Source organism: Salmo trutta, chromosome 1 (genome assembly GCF_901001165.1).
Source record: "Salmo trutta chromosome 1, fSalTru1.1, whole genome shotgun sequence".
NCBI classification, from domain to species: domain Eukaryota; kingdom Metazoa; phylum Chordata; class Actinopteri; order Salmoniformes; family Salmonidae; genus Salmo; species Salmo trutta.
Window position 1 is genome coordinate 5847983 of NC_042957.1, and position 13325 is coordinate 5861307.

The window sequence follows — 13325 nt, forward strand, 5'->3', positions numbered from 1 at the left end:
CAACAGAGATGATTGTACTACAAAAAAACACACCAAATTCAGTTCAACATTTTAATTTAAAACAGACAATTGATGAATGCATATTCAATTTCATACATGTTCAAGCATCTGTTGCTGCCCAATACTTATTTATTCCCCAGTAATTTGTCTTTTCACCAATCAGATCAGCTGTTATGCCAGTAATGTGGGGAAAAGGTCAGAAATGGGCTGCATGTTTAAACACAGCCTGTGTGGCTGGGACCAAACAGACTATGAGGGAGTTTGTGGTTGCGGCCAGACAGACTTTGGCCGCTTTCCAAAGCTTAGAAGTTGCTGACGTCTGACAGATCTTACATCGCCTTGATAGGTATTTTAAGTATCAGCTAACGACATCATATGTCAGTGGATGACACAGTTGATGATGTGGCACGCATCCATTGGTTGCGTCGCCTCACCTTTGCTCCAGAACGTTGCCTATGGCTGTGTTACACAGGCCGTCCAATTCCTATCTTTTTTCCACGTATTGGCCTTTTGACCAATCACATCAGATCTTTTCACAACAGATCTTTTTCAGAGCTGATTGATCAAAAGACGAATTAGTGATAAAAATGATAATTTGTAAATGCAGCCTATGAGGGAGTTCAATTCACCTGAGCCGCGGTGCACCAGTCATACGGAAGGTGATGTGAAATGACAAAAGCAGTGAGGGAGGAGAGCCCTTCTCAAATCGTACAGTCAGTGGTGTAATGGAGGCTATACGCAGGTATACCTCTTTGTTTTCAGTGGACATTTCGTGTACTCAATTCTTAATCCCAACTGATGTGTTTCAAAGTAGTAAAGTGGTGGTATATGCTGTATCAATTCATAAGGCTGATGGCACATATCAGAATGTTCAGCTTAAAATTTGAAAAACTATTATTTCTTCGTTTTAAGTGCATGAATGTGCATACGGCTGTAGGCCTATGCAGATTGTTCCAAAATGTAGTTTACGTTCTAAAATGCACACCGCACCAGAGGAGGCTGGTGGGAGGAGCTATAGGAAGACTGGATGATTGTAATGGCTGTAATGGAATCAATGGAACGCAGTCAAACATATCAAACATATGGAAACTCTGTTTCATCAATTCTATTCCAGCCATTAAAATGAGCCCATCCTCCTAAAGGTCCTCTGCTGCACTTCACATACGAGCGGCTTCATGCACAGATATTTGGACAAGGATTGTAATATCCGTTATTGCTCAGATACACCGGTAGGATTGTCAAATGATTGCCTGCCGATTAGTATTTAGCACTTCCGAACAGTGTCGGCAGTCAATCTCTTTTGACTCAGCAAAGATCGTGAAGTCGTCAACAACTCATCCTTGTTAAAATACTCCAAACCAGAAGGTAGCATTTGTTGGCAATGTATGTCCGTGTGAGTTGCTTTATGGTCTCGTCAATGTTAGCTAGCTGTGCTGGTGTTGTAGAAAGACCTTGTGGATACTAGTCAGATGGCCACAGCTAGATAACTAGCTAGCAAGATGACAAAGAAACAATTTTATCCACTCTCCATAATTGCATACAGCCAAAATATACATTTTTTTTAGCTACCTGGCTAAAGTTAGCTAAATGGTTACCATGATTCGCTAGCAATATGCTTCACTCACCACCCCATTCGTTTCATATGAAATGTGTGTGACTGCCTTGCTCAGTTAGCAAGCTAACTAATAAGCTAGTGTACATTATCAAACCTAACAAAAAATCCTTCAAAAACAAAACTTTTTTAGCCAACGTCAGGTTCATCGGTACACAGCAGATACAGATGAAGTCGGCAGTTTACATACACCTTAGCCAAATACATTTCAACTCAGTTTTCACAATTCCTGACATTTAATCCTAGCAAAAATTCCTTGTCTTAGGTCAGTTAGGATAACCACTTTATTTTAAGAACGCGAAATGTCAGAATAATAGTAGAGAATGATTTATTTCAGCTTTTATTTATTTCATCACATTTCCAGTGGGTCAGAAGTTCACATACACTCAATTAGTATTTGGTAACATTGCCTTTAAATTGCTTAACTTTGGTCTAACATTTCGCGTAGTCTTCCACAAGCTTCCCACAATAAGTTTGGGGAATTTTAGCCCATTCCTCCTGACAGAGCTTGAGTAACTGAGTCAGGTTTGTAGGCCTCCTTGCTCGCACACGCTTTTTCAGTTCTGCCCACAAATGTTCTATAGGATTGAGGTCAGGGCTTTGTGATGGCCACTCCAATACCTTGATTTTGTTGTCCTTAAGTCATTTTGCCACAACTCTGGAAGTATGCTTGGGGTCATGGTCCATTTGGAAGACCCATTTGTGACCAATAATTAACTCCCTGACTGATGTCTTGAGATGTTGCTTCATTATATCCACATACTTTTCTTCCTCATGATGCCATCTATTTTGTGAAGTGCACCAATCCCTCCTGCAGCAAAGCACCCACACAACATGATGCTGCCACCACAGTGCTTCACGGTTTCGATGGTGTTCTCCGGCTTGCAAGCCTCCCCCTTTTTCCTCCAAACATAACGATGGTCATTATGGCCAAACAGTTCTATTTTTGTTTCATCAGACCAAAGGACATTTCTCCAAAAAGTACGATCTTTGCCCCCATGTGCAGTTGCAAGCCGTTGTCTGGGTTTTTTACGGTGGTTTTGGAGCAGTGGCTTCTTCCTTGCTGAGCGGCCTTTCAGGTTATGTTGATATAGGACTTGTTTGACTGTGGATATAGATAATTTTGTACCGGTGTCCTCCAGCATCTTCAGAAGGTCCTTTGCTGTTGTTCTGGGATTGATTTGCACTTTTCACACTAAAGTACGTTCATCTCTATGAGACAGAACGCGTCTCTTCCTGAACGGTATGACGGCTGCGTGGTCCCATGGTGTTTATACTTGCGTGCTATTGTTTGTACTGATGAATTTGGTACCTTCAGGCATTTGGAAATTGCTCCCAAGGATGAACCAGACGTGGGGAGGTCTACCATTTTTTTTCGAGGTCTTGGCTGATTTCTTTTGATTTTCCCATGATGTCAAGCTAAGAGGCACTGAGTTTGAAGGTAGGCTTTGAAAGACATCCACAGGTACACCTCCAATTGACTCAAATTATGTCAATTAGCCTATCAGAAGTTTCTAAAGCCATGACATCATTTTCTGGAATTTTCCAAGCTGTTTAAAGGCACCGTCAACTTAGTGTATGTAAACTTCTGAGCCACTGGACTTGTGATACAGTGAATTATAAGTGAAATAATCTGTCTGTAAACAATTACTTGTCATGCACAAAGTAGACTTGCCAAAATTATAGTTTGTTAACAAGAAATTTGTCGAGTTGTTGAAAAATGAGTTTTAATGACTCCTACCTAAGGTTAGGCCCAATTTACATGTTGGCCACTAGATAGCAGCAGTGTGTGTGCAAAGATTCAGATTTATCCAGTGATGCATTGCAGTACTGGACAATATTTTGTATCAAGTCTGCCCAAATGTGCCGAATTGATACATTTTCAAGTACATAACTTTGGAGCAGTGGTTCTCAATCCTGGTCCTGAGGACCCAAAGGGGTCCACATTTTTGTTTTTTCCCTAGCACTACACACATGATTCAAATCAACAACTCCTCATCAGACTTTGATGATTTGAATCAGGTGTGCAGTGCTCGGGCAAAAACAGAAATGTGGACCCCTTTGGGTCCCCGGGATCAGGATTGAGAACCACTGCTATGGAGAACATACAAAAATGATATGGTAATACAAAATGTAAGTTTAAACACTCCCAGGAATGTCATGCATGATGGATCATTAGCTTATACACTAACTTTCACACATCTAGATGGCTGTGCAGGGTGGGTGTGGAGCCAGAGACAGCAGGGGTTCAGACTGTAGAACCCAGTTCCTACATTTGAATATAAAAATGTATTTTATCAAACAAAACTATGCTACATTTTATCTCTGGGACCCTCAGGATGGCAAATCATAGCAATATTACTGGATGTATTATTTACCTTCAGAGGTGAATGTATCAAACCAGTTGCCGTTATAGTTTTTTGTTGCTATGCACTTTCCGCAAACAATAGTATGGTATTTTTCCCACTGTAATATCTACTGTTAATTTAACAGGGCAGTTAGATTAACAAGAATCTAAGCATTCTGACCATATAAGACATGTCTACGTCCTGGGAAATGTTCTTGTTACTTACAATGCCTGCTAATCACATTAGAGCACGTTAGCTCAACCGTCCCTGTATAGGGACACTGATCCCACAGAGGTTTTAACAGGTCCATGTTTATCGGGGAGGCCGTCATTGTAAATAAGAATTAGTTGTTAACCAACTTGCCTAGTTAAATAAAACATCAATAGTTTGAAGAAGCAATTTCATAAAATCATCAAGTGCAGCGTCTGTATGCTTAATCACATCAGACCAACAAATATTTGTAACATCATCCACATAAGAGGCATAGCTAAATGTATTGCATGATCTCTTATAAACTATTTTAGACCCAGCTTTTGGAACCTTGGCTTTCTTGGATATAGTCTCTATATTGTGATCACAGCTTTAGAACAAAGTTCTACAGTATTAGTAAAAATGTTATCAATACATGTGGATGATACAGCTCCTGTAGTGTTTGTAAACGCCCTGGGAGATTAATTAAAAACCTGAACTAGATTACAGGCACTGGTTACAATAAGAAGCTTCCTTTTGAGCGGACAGCTTGATGAAAACGAGTCAATATTCAGGTCCCCAGGAAAGTAGACCTCTCTGTTTACATCGCATACACTACACCACCGGCAAACAACACCTCCGGCAAAGGCGGAGGTGTTGCTAACATTTACGATAGCAAATTTCAATTTACAAAAAAAAAAACAATGACGTTTTCGTCTTTTGAGCTTCTAGTCATGAAATCTATGCAGCCTACTCAATCACTTTTTATAGCTACTGTTTACAGGCCTCCTGGGCCATATGCAGTGTTCCTTACTGAGTTCCCTGAATTCCTATCGGATCTTGTAGTCATAGCAGATAATATTCTAATTTTTGGTGACTTTAACATTCACATGGAAAAGTCCACAGACCCACTCCAAAAGGCTTTCGGAGCCATCATCGACTTTGTCCAACATGTCTCTGGACCTACTCACTGCCACAGTCATACTCTGGACCTAGTTTTGTTCCATGGAATAAATGTTGTGGATCTTAATGTTTTTCCTCATAATCCTGGATTATCGGACCACCATTTTATTGCGTTTACAATTGCAACAAATAATCTGCTCAGACCCCAACCAAGGAAGATTAAAAGTCGTGCTATAAATTCTCAGACAACCCAAAGATTCCTTGATGCCCTTCCAGACTCCCTCTGCCTACCCAAGGACGTCAGAGGACAAGAATCAGTTAACCACCTAACCGAGGAACTCAATTTAACCTTGCGCAATACCCTAGATGCAGTTGCACCCCTAAAAATTAAAAACATCTGTCATAAGAAACTAGCTCCCTGGTATACAGAAAATACACGAGCTCTGAAGCAAGCTTCCAGAAAATTGGAACGGAAATGGCGCCACACTAAACTGGAAGTCTTCCGACTAGCTTGGAAAGACAGTACCGTGCAGTATCGAAGAGCCCTCACTGCTGCACGATCATCCTATTTTTCCAACTTAATTGAGGAAAATAAGAACAATCCGAAATTTCTTTTTGACACTGTCGCAAAGCTAACTAAAAAGCAGCATTCGCAAATGGAGGATGGCTTTCACTTCAGCAGTAATAAATTTATGAACTTCTTTGAGGAAAAGATCATGATCATTAGAAAGCAAATTACGGACTCCTCTTTAAATCTGGGTATTCCTCCAGGGCTCCATTGTCCTGAGTCTGCACAACTCTGCCAGGACCTAGGATCAAGGGAGATACTAAAGTGTTTTAGTACTATATCTCTTGACATAATGATGAAAATAATCATGGCCTCCAAACCCTCAAGCTGCATACTGGACCCTATTCCAACTAAACTACTGAAAGAGCTGCTTCCTGTGCTTGGCCCTCCTATGTTGAACATAATAAACGGCTCTCTATCCACCGGATGTGTACCAAGCTCACTAAAAGTGGCAGTAATAAAGCCTCTCTTGAAAAAGCCGAATCTTGACCCAGAAATTATAAAAAACTATCGGCCTATATCGAATCTTCCATTCCTCTCAAAAATTTTAGAAAAAGTTGTTGCGCAGCAACTCACTGCCTTCCTGAAGACAAACAATGTATACGAAACGCTTCAGTCTGGTTTTAGACCCCATCATAGCACTGAGACTGCACTTGTGAAGGTGGTAAATGACCTTTTAATGACGTCAGACCGAGGCTCTGCATCTGTCCTCATGCTCCTAGATCTTAGTGCCGCTTTTGATACCATCGATCACCACATTCTTTTGGAGAGATTGGAAACCCAAATTGGTCTACATGGACAAGTTCTGGCCTGGTTTAGATCTTATCTGTCGGAAAGATATCAGTTTGTCTCTGTGAATGGTTCGTCCTCTGACAAATCAATTGTAAATTTCGGTGTTCCTCAAGGTTCCGTTCTAGGACCACTATTGTTTTCACTATATATTTTACCTCTTGGGGATGTCATTCGAAAACATAATGTTAAATTTCACTGCTATGCGGACGACACACAGCTGTACATTTCAATGAAACATGGTGAAGCCCCAAAATTGCCCTCGCTAGAAGCCTGTGTTTCAGACATAAGGAAGTGGATGGCTGCAAATTTTCTACTTTTAAACTCGGACAAAACAGAGATGCTTGTCCTAGGTCCCAAGAAACAAAGAGATCTTCTGTTGAATCTGACAATTAATCTGGATGGTTGTACAGTCGTCTCAAATAAAACTGTGAAGGACCTCGGCGTTACTCTGGACCCTGATCTCTCTTTTGAAGAACATATCAAGACTGCTTCAAGGACAGCTTTTTTCCATCTACGTAACATTGCAAAAATCAGAAACTTTCTGTCCAAAAATGACGCAGAAAAATTAATCCATGCTTTTGTTACTTCTAGGCTCGACTACTGCAATGCTCTACTTTCCGGCTACCCGGATAAAGCACTAAACAAACTTCAGTTAGTGCTAAATACGGCTGCTAGAATCCTGACTAGAACCAAAAAATTTGATCATATTACTCCAGTGCTAGCCTCCCTACACTGGCTTCCTGTTAAGGCAAGGGCTGATTTCAAGGTTTTACTGCTAACCTACAAAGCATTACATGGGCTTGCTCCTACCTATCTTTCCGATTTGGTCCTGCCGTACATACCTACACGTACGCTACGGTCACAAGACGCAGGCCTCCTAATTGTCCCTAGAATTTCTAAGCAAACGGCTGGAGGTAGGGCTTTCTCCTATAGAGCTCCATTTTTATGGAATGGTCTGCCTACCCATGTGAGAGACGCAGACTCAGTCTCAACCTTTAAGTCTTTACTGAAGACTTATCTCTTCAGTAGGTCCTATGATTAAGTATAGTCTGGCCCAGGAGTGTGAAGGTGAACGGAAAGGCTGGAGCAACGAACCGCCCTTGCTGTCTCTGCCTTATCGGTTCCCCTCTTCCCACTGGGATTCTCTGCCTCTAACCCTTTTACAGGGGCTGAGTCACTGACTTACTGATGTTCTTCCATGCCGTCCATGGGAGGGGTGCGTCACTTGAGTAGGTTGAGCCACTGACGTGGTCTTCCTGTCTGGGTTGGCGCCCCCCCCTTGGGTTGTGCCGTGGCGGAGATCTTTGTGGGCTATACTCGGCCTTGTCTTCGGACGGTAAGTTGGTGGTTGTAGATATCCCTCTAGTGGTGTGGGGGCTGTGCTTTGGCAAAGTGGGTGGGGTTATATCCTGCCTGTTTGGCCCTGTCCGGGGGTATCATCGGATGGGGCCACAGTGTCTTCTGATCCCTCCTGTCTCAGCCTCCAGTATTTATGCTGCAGTAGTTTGTGTCGGGGGGCTAGGGTCAGTCTGTTACATCTGGAGTATTCTCTTGTCTTATCCGGTGTCCTGTGTGAATGTAAATATGCTCTCTCTAATTCTCTCTTCTCTCTTTCTTTCTTTCTCTCGGAGGACCTGAGCCCTAGGACCATGCCTCAGGACTACCTGGCATGATGACTCCTTGCTGACCCCAGTCCACCTGGCCATGCTGCTGCTCCAGTTTCAACTGTTCTGCCTGCGGCTACGGAACCCTGACCTGTTCACCGGACGTGCTTGTTGCACCCTCGACAATTACTATGATTATTATTATTTGACCATGCTGGTCATTTACGAACATTTTAACATCTTGACCATGTTCTGTTATAATATCCACCCGGCACAGCCAGAAGAGGACTGGCCACCCCTCATAGCCTGGTTCCTCTCTAGGTTTCTTCCTAGGTTTTTGGCCTTTCTCAGGAGTTTTTCCTAGGGAGTTTTTCCCAGCCACCGTGCTTCTTTCACATGCATTGCTTGCTGTTTGGGGTTTTAGGCTGGGTTTCTGTACAGCACTTTGAGATTTCAGCTGATGTACGAAGGGCTATATAAATAAATTTGATTTGATTTTGATTTGATTTGTGGCCTGCTGGAGGTCATTTTGCAGGGCTCTGGCAGTGCTCCTCCTGCTCCTCCTTGCACAAAGGCGGAGGTAGCGGTCCTGCTGCTGGGTTGTTGCCCTCCTACGGCCTCCTCCACGTCTCCTGATGTACTGGCCTGTCTCCTGGTAGCGCCTCCATGCTCTGGACACTACGCTGACAGGCACAGCAAACCTTCTTGCCACAGCTCGCATTGATGTGCCATCCTGGATGAGCTGCACTACCTGAGCCACTTGTGTGGGTTGTAGACTCCGTCTCGTGCTACCACTAGAGTGAAAGCACCGCCAGCATTCAAAAGTGACCAAAACATCAGCCAGGAAGCATAGGAACTGAGAAGTGGTCTGTGGTCCCCACCTGCAGAACCACTCCTTTATTGGGGATGTCTTGCTAATTGCCTATAATTTCCACCTGTTGTCTATTCCATTTGCACAACAGCATGTGAAATTTATTGTCAATCAGTGTTGCTTCCTTAGTGGACAGTTTGATTTGACAGAAGTGTGATTGACTTGGAGTTACATTGTGTTGTTTAAGTGTTCCCTTTATTTTTTTGAGCAGTGTATTTAATTCTAGGCAATAGGTTATATTAAGATTCATATCTGAGAGCCCTCCAAACCATGTGCGTATGATCATATATTTAGACTAATTCAACTAACTGTTATAGTTTGTAGTTCTTCATCAAGTATTTGCCAGCCAAATAACTTGCATATATTCAAATATTGTTTAATATTATTTGGTTTTCTGAGAGGTATTCAAAATACTTTCAAATAGTGTTTGAGTATCTGAGACCTGTTCAAATAGTTTCCTTTGTGTTTAAACGCTATAACTTGCTATAGAGCTCATGAAATCAACAATCTGCTAATATGAGATAGCATTCATATATTAGCCATTTCTGAGACTCACTTAGATAGTTACTTTGATGATACAGCAGTAACAATATTTTTACATTTGAGTCATTTAGCAGACGCTCTTATCCAGAGCGACTTACAGTAGTGAATGCATACATTTCATAAAAAAAATTCCGTACTGGTCCCCCGTGGGAATTGAACCCACAACCCTGGCGTTGCAAACACCATGCTCTACCAACTGAGCCACACAACAATACAAGGATTTAACATCTACAGAAGAGACAGGAATGCCTATAAGGGAGGTGTTGCTGTGTATATATACACTACTCAAAAAAATAAAGGGAACACTAAAAGAACACATCCTAGATCTGAATGAATGAAATAATTTTATTAAATACTTTTTTCTTTACATAGTTGAATGTGCTGACAACAAAATCACACAAAAATAATCAATGGAAATCCAATTTATCAACCCATGGAGGTCTGGATTTGGAGTCACACTCAAAATTAAAGTGGAAAACCACACTACAGGCTGATCCAACTTTAATGTAATGTCCTTAAAACAAGTCAAAATGAGGCTCAGTAGTGTGTGTGGCCTCCACGTGCCTGTATGACCTCCCTACAATGCCTGGGGATGCTCCTGATGAGGTGGCGGATGGTCTCCTGAGGGATCTCCTCCCAGACCTGGACTAAAGCATCCACCAACTCCTGGACAGTCTGTGGTGCAACGTGGCATTGGTGGATGGAGCGAGACATGATGTCCCAGATGTGCTCAATTGGATTCAGGTCTGGGGAACGGGCGGGCCAATCCATAGCATCAATGCCTTCGTCTTGCAGGAACTGCTGACACACTCCAGCCACATGAGGTCTAGCATTGTCTTGCATAAGGAGGAACCCAGGACCAACCGCACCAGCATATTGTCTCACAAGGGGTCTGAGGATCTCATCTCGGTACCTAATGGCAGTCAGGCTACCTCTGGCGAGCACATGGAGGGCTGTGCGGCCCCCCAAAGAAAAGCCACCCCACACCATGACTGACCCACCGCCAAACCGGTCATGCTGGAGGATGTTGCAGGCAGCAGAACGTTCTCCACGGCGTCTCCAGACTCTGTCACATCTGTCACATGTGCTCAGTGTGAACCTGCTTTCATCTGTGAAGAGCACAGGGTGCCAGTGGCGAATTTGCCAATCTTGGTGTTCTCTGGCAAATGCCAAACGTCCTGCACGGTGTTGGGCTGTAAGCACAACCCCCTCCTGTGGACTTCGGGCCCTCATACCACCCACATGGAGTCTGTTTCTGACCGTTTGAGCAGACACATGCACATGTGCAGGAGGGGGAGAAAGCAGTATATCATTTGCGTCGGGCTTGTCAGGTTCGTTAAAGAAAAACAAGATTCTGCCAGTTCGTGGTGAGTAATCACAGTCCTGATGTCCAGAAGTTCTATTTGGTTATAAGAGATGGTAGCGGCAACATTATGTACAAAATAAGTTTAAAAAAAAAGTTACAAACAATGCAAATAAACAAACAATAAAACACAATCGGTCGGGGACACGTAAAACATCTGCGTTCATCTCCGGCGCTATTCTTCAAAATGCACTTACAGACACAGCCCTGCCATTAGATGAATGCAGCCAATCCAATTGTTTTTGAGATCTGTTTTCAGATGTATTTTTTTTTTAAGTAGTTGCTTTCTCAGATCTGTATTCAAATAGATGTAGTCACCTCCAAAGTTACTACTTGTTCGCATGGAAAAATGTTAGCTTTTCAAAGCATGGTTAAAACCAAGGGCGCAACTTTGGTTTTAGAAGTGGGGGGGGCATAATTATTATTTAATATACATTTTTTTAAACATTCCAAACACCCTACCGGACAGCTCGGAGGCATCCACATGATCCTAAAGCACACCGTTGCCTCGTTTTATATCACATTCCAATGATGAAACTGGGTGGGACAAAAAATGCAAATTCAGAATGTGTGGGGGGACATACCCCCCTAGTCCGCAGTGAAAGTTGCACCCCCTTGTTAAAACTGTAGTTATCCCATGTCTGGTGCATATGACATATACACCTTGATTTGATTTCACCATCCATGAATCCAAGCCTAGACCATTCGGGTAGGAAACTGGTAGAAACTGGCCTAAGGGCAACTTCATCCTTTGCTATGTGGAAAAGCCTACCTCTCTGTGTTTCTATTTGTGCTTCTGCACACGTGTGGAAAGCCACTCCCCTGATCATGCTCTCCACTGGAGCAGCAAATGCCAGAAACAAAAACACAAGCAACTGTGAAACGACCACAACATACACTGTCTGTCTGTCTGTCTGTCCGTCTGTCTGTGTCACAATACATACAGACTGTCTGTCTGTCTGTCTCTGTTTGGTTCACAATCCATACAGGCTGTCTGGGTCACAATTAAAACAGGCTGTCTGTCTGTCTGGGTCACAATACATACAGACTGTCTGTCTGTCTGGATCAGAATACCTACAGGCTGTCTGTCTGTCTGTATGTGAAGTAAACACTTTAACAATAGTCTAGCAGACTGGCCACGGTAGACTAGCGGACTGGCCACGCCACGGTAGTCTAGCCGGCCGGCCACGGTAGTCTCGCCGACAGGTGCTATCTAAGAAGTTCTTTTAACTTTTCACATCTGTCTGTAACTCCCGTCTCCAGCAATGGGCTGATAGCTATAGCATCGTCCATATTGACTTTTAGAAAAACACCAACTCTCCTCTACTATCAAAGCCCTACCAGTCAATACCAAATCCCAATATTTCTCAGAGGCTAAATGACACACATAAAGCTGGCTGTATGAGTTGTTGGTTATTGGAATGTACTGATAGCTTTGTTTCATCAGACTGGCTGAGTCCCACATGACACCCTATTCCCTTCACAGTGCACTACGGGCCCTGTTCAAAAGTAGTGCACTATATAAGGACTAGGGTGCCATTTGGGAAGGAGACACTGTATTATGGATCTGGCCCCTCGGGCCCCTGGTGGCAGAGAGAGTGGTACACAGACTAGATTAGAAAGCAGTTAAACCCAAGGAGAGAGAGTGTGTGTGTGGGTGTGTGAGAGAGAGAGAGAGAGAGAGAGAGAGAGAGAGAGAGTGTGTGTGTGATGTGAGAGAGAGAGTGTATGTGGGTGAGAGAGAGAGAGCGAGAGAGTGTGTGGTGTGTGAGAGAGAGTGTGTGTGATGTGAGAGGGAGAGAGAGAGTGTGTGGTGTGTGAGAGAGAGCGTGTGTAGGTGATGAGAGAGAGTGTGTGTGTGATGTGAGAGAGAGAGAGAGAGCGAGAGTGTGGGTGCAGCTTCCCGCTAAGTTATTAAATGAAGAAATCCTCTTGCTAATTGTTAATCCTTACACAACCCCTCCTGAAAAAGATATCAGTGACAGCCAATTAAATGAACCCCTCTTGAGACAGATATCAGTGACAGCCAATTAAATGAACCCCTCTTGAGACAGATATCAGTGACAGCCAATTAAATGAACCCCTCTTGAGACAGATATCAGTGACAGCAAATTAAATGAACCCCTCTTGAGACAGATATCAGTGACAGCCAATTAAATGAACCCCTCTTGAGATAGATATCAGTGACAGCCAATTAAATGAACCCCTCTTGAGATAGATATCAGTGACAGCCAATTAAATGAACCTCTTCTGAGGTAGATATCAGTGACAGCCAATGGATCTAATTTAAATATCCCCAGTCAATATCCTTTGTATTGACAGTTGTGGAATTAGTGGCTGGCTCAACGTGCATCCCTCCTACTGCTAAGCCAGTCAACGAAGGGGGAGGATTCTGGATCACCGTTTCTCTCAAAGCCTGATGTTACAGAGGGAGTATGACAAGTCTGATCTCCCGTGGGTTAGTTCTCACAGCATGGATTTATGGAGAAATTAAATCCTCCTCAATAGTTGAATATAAGGACACACTTCAAA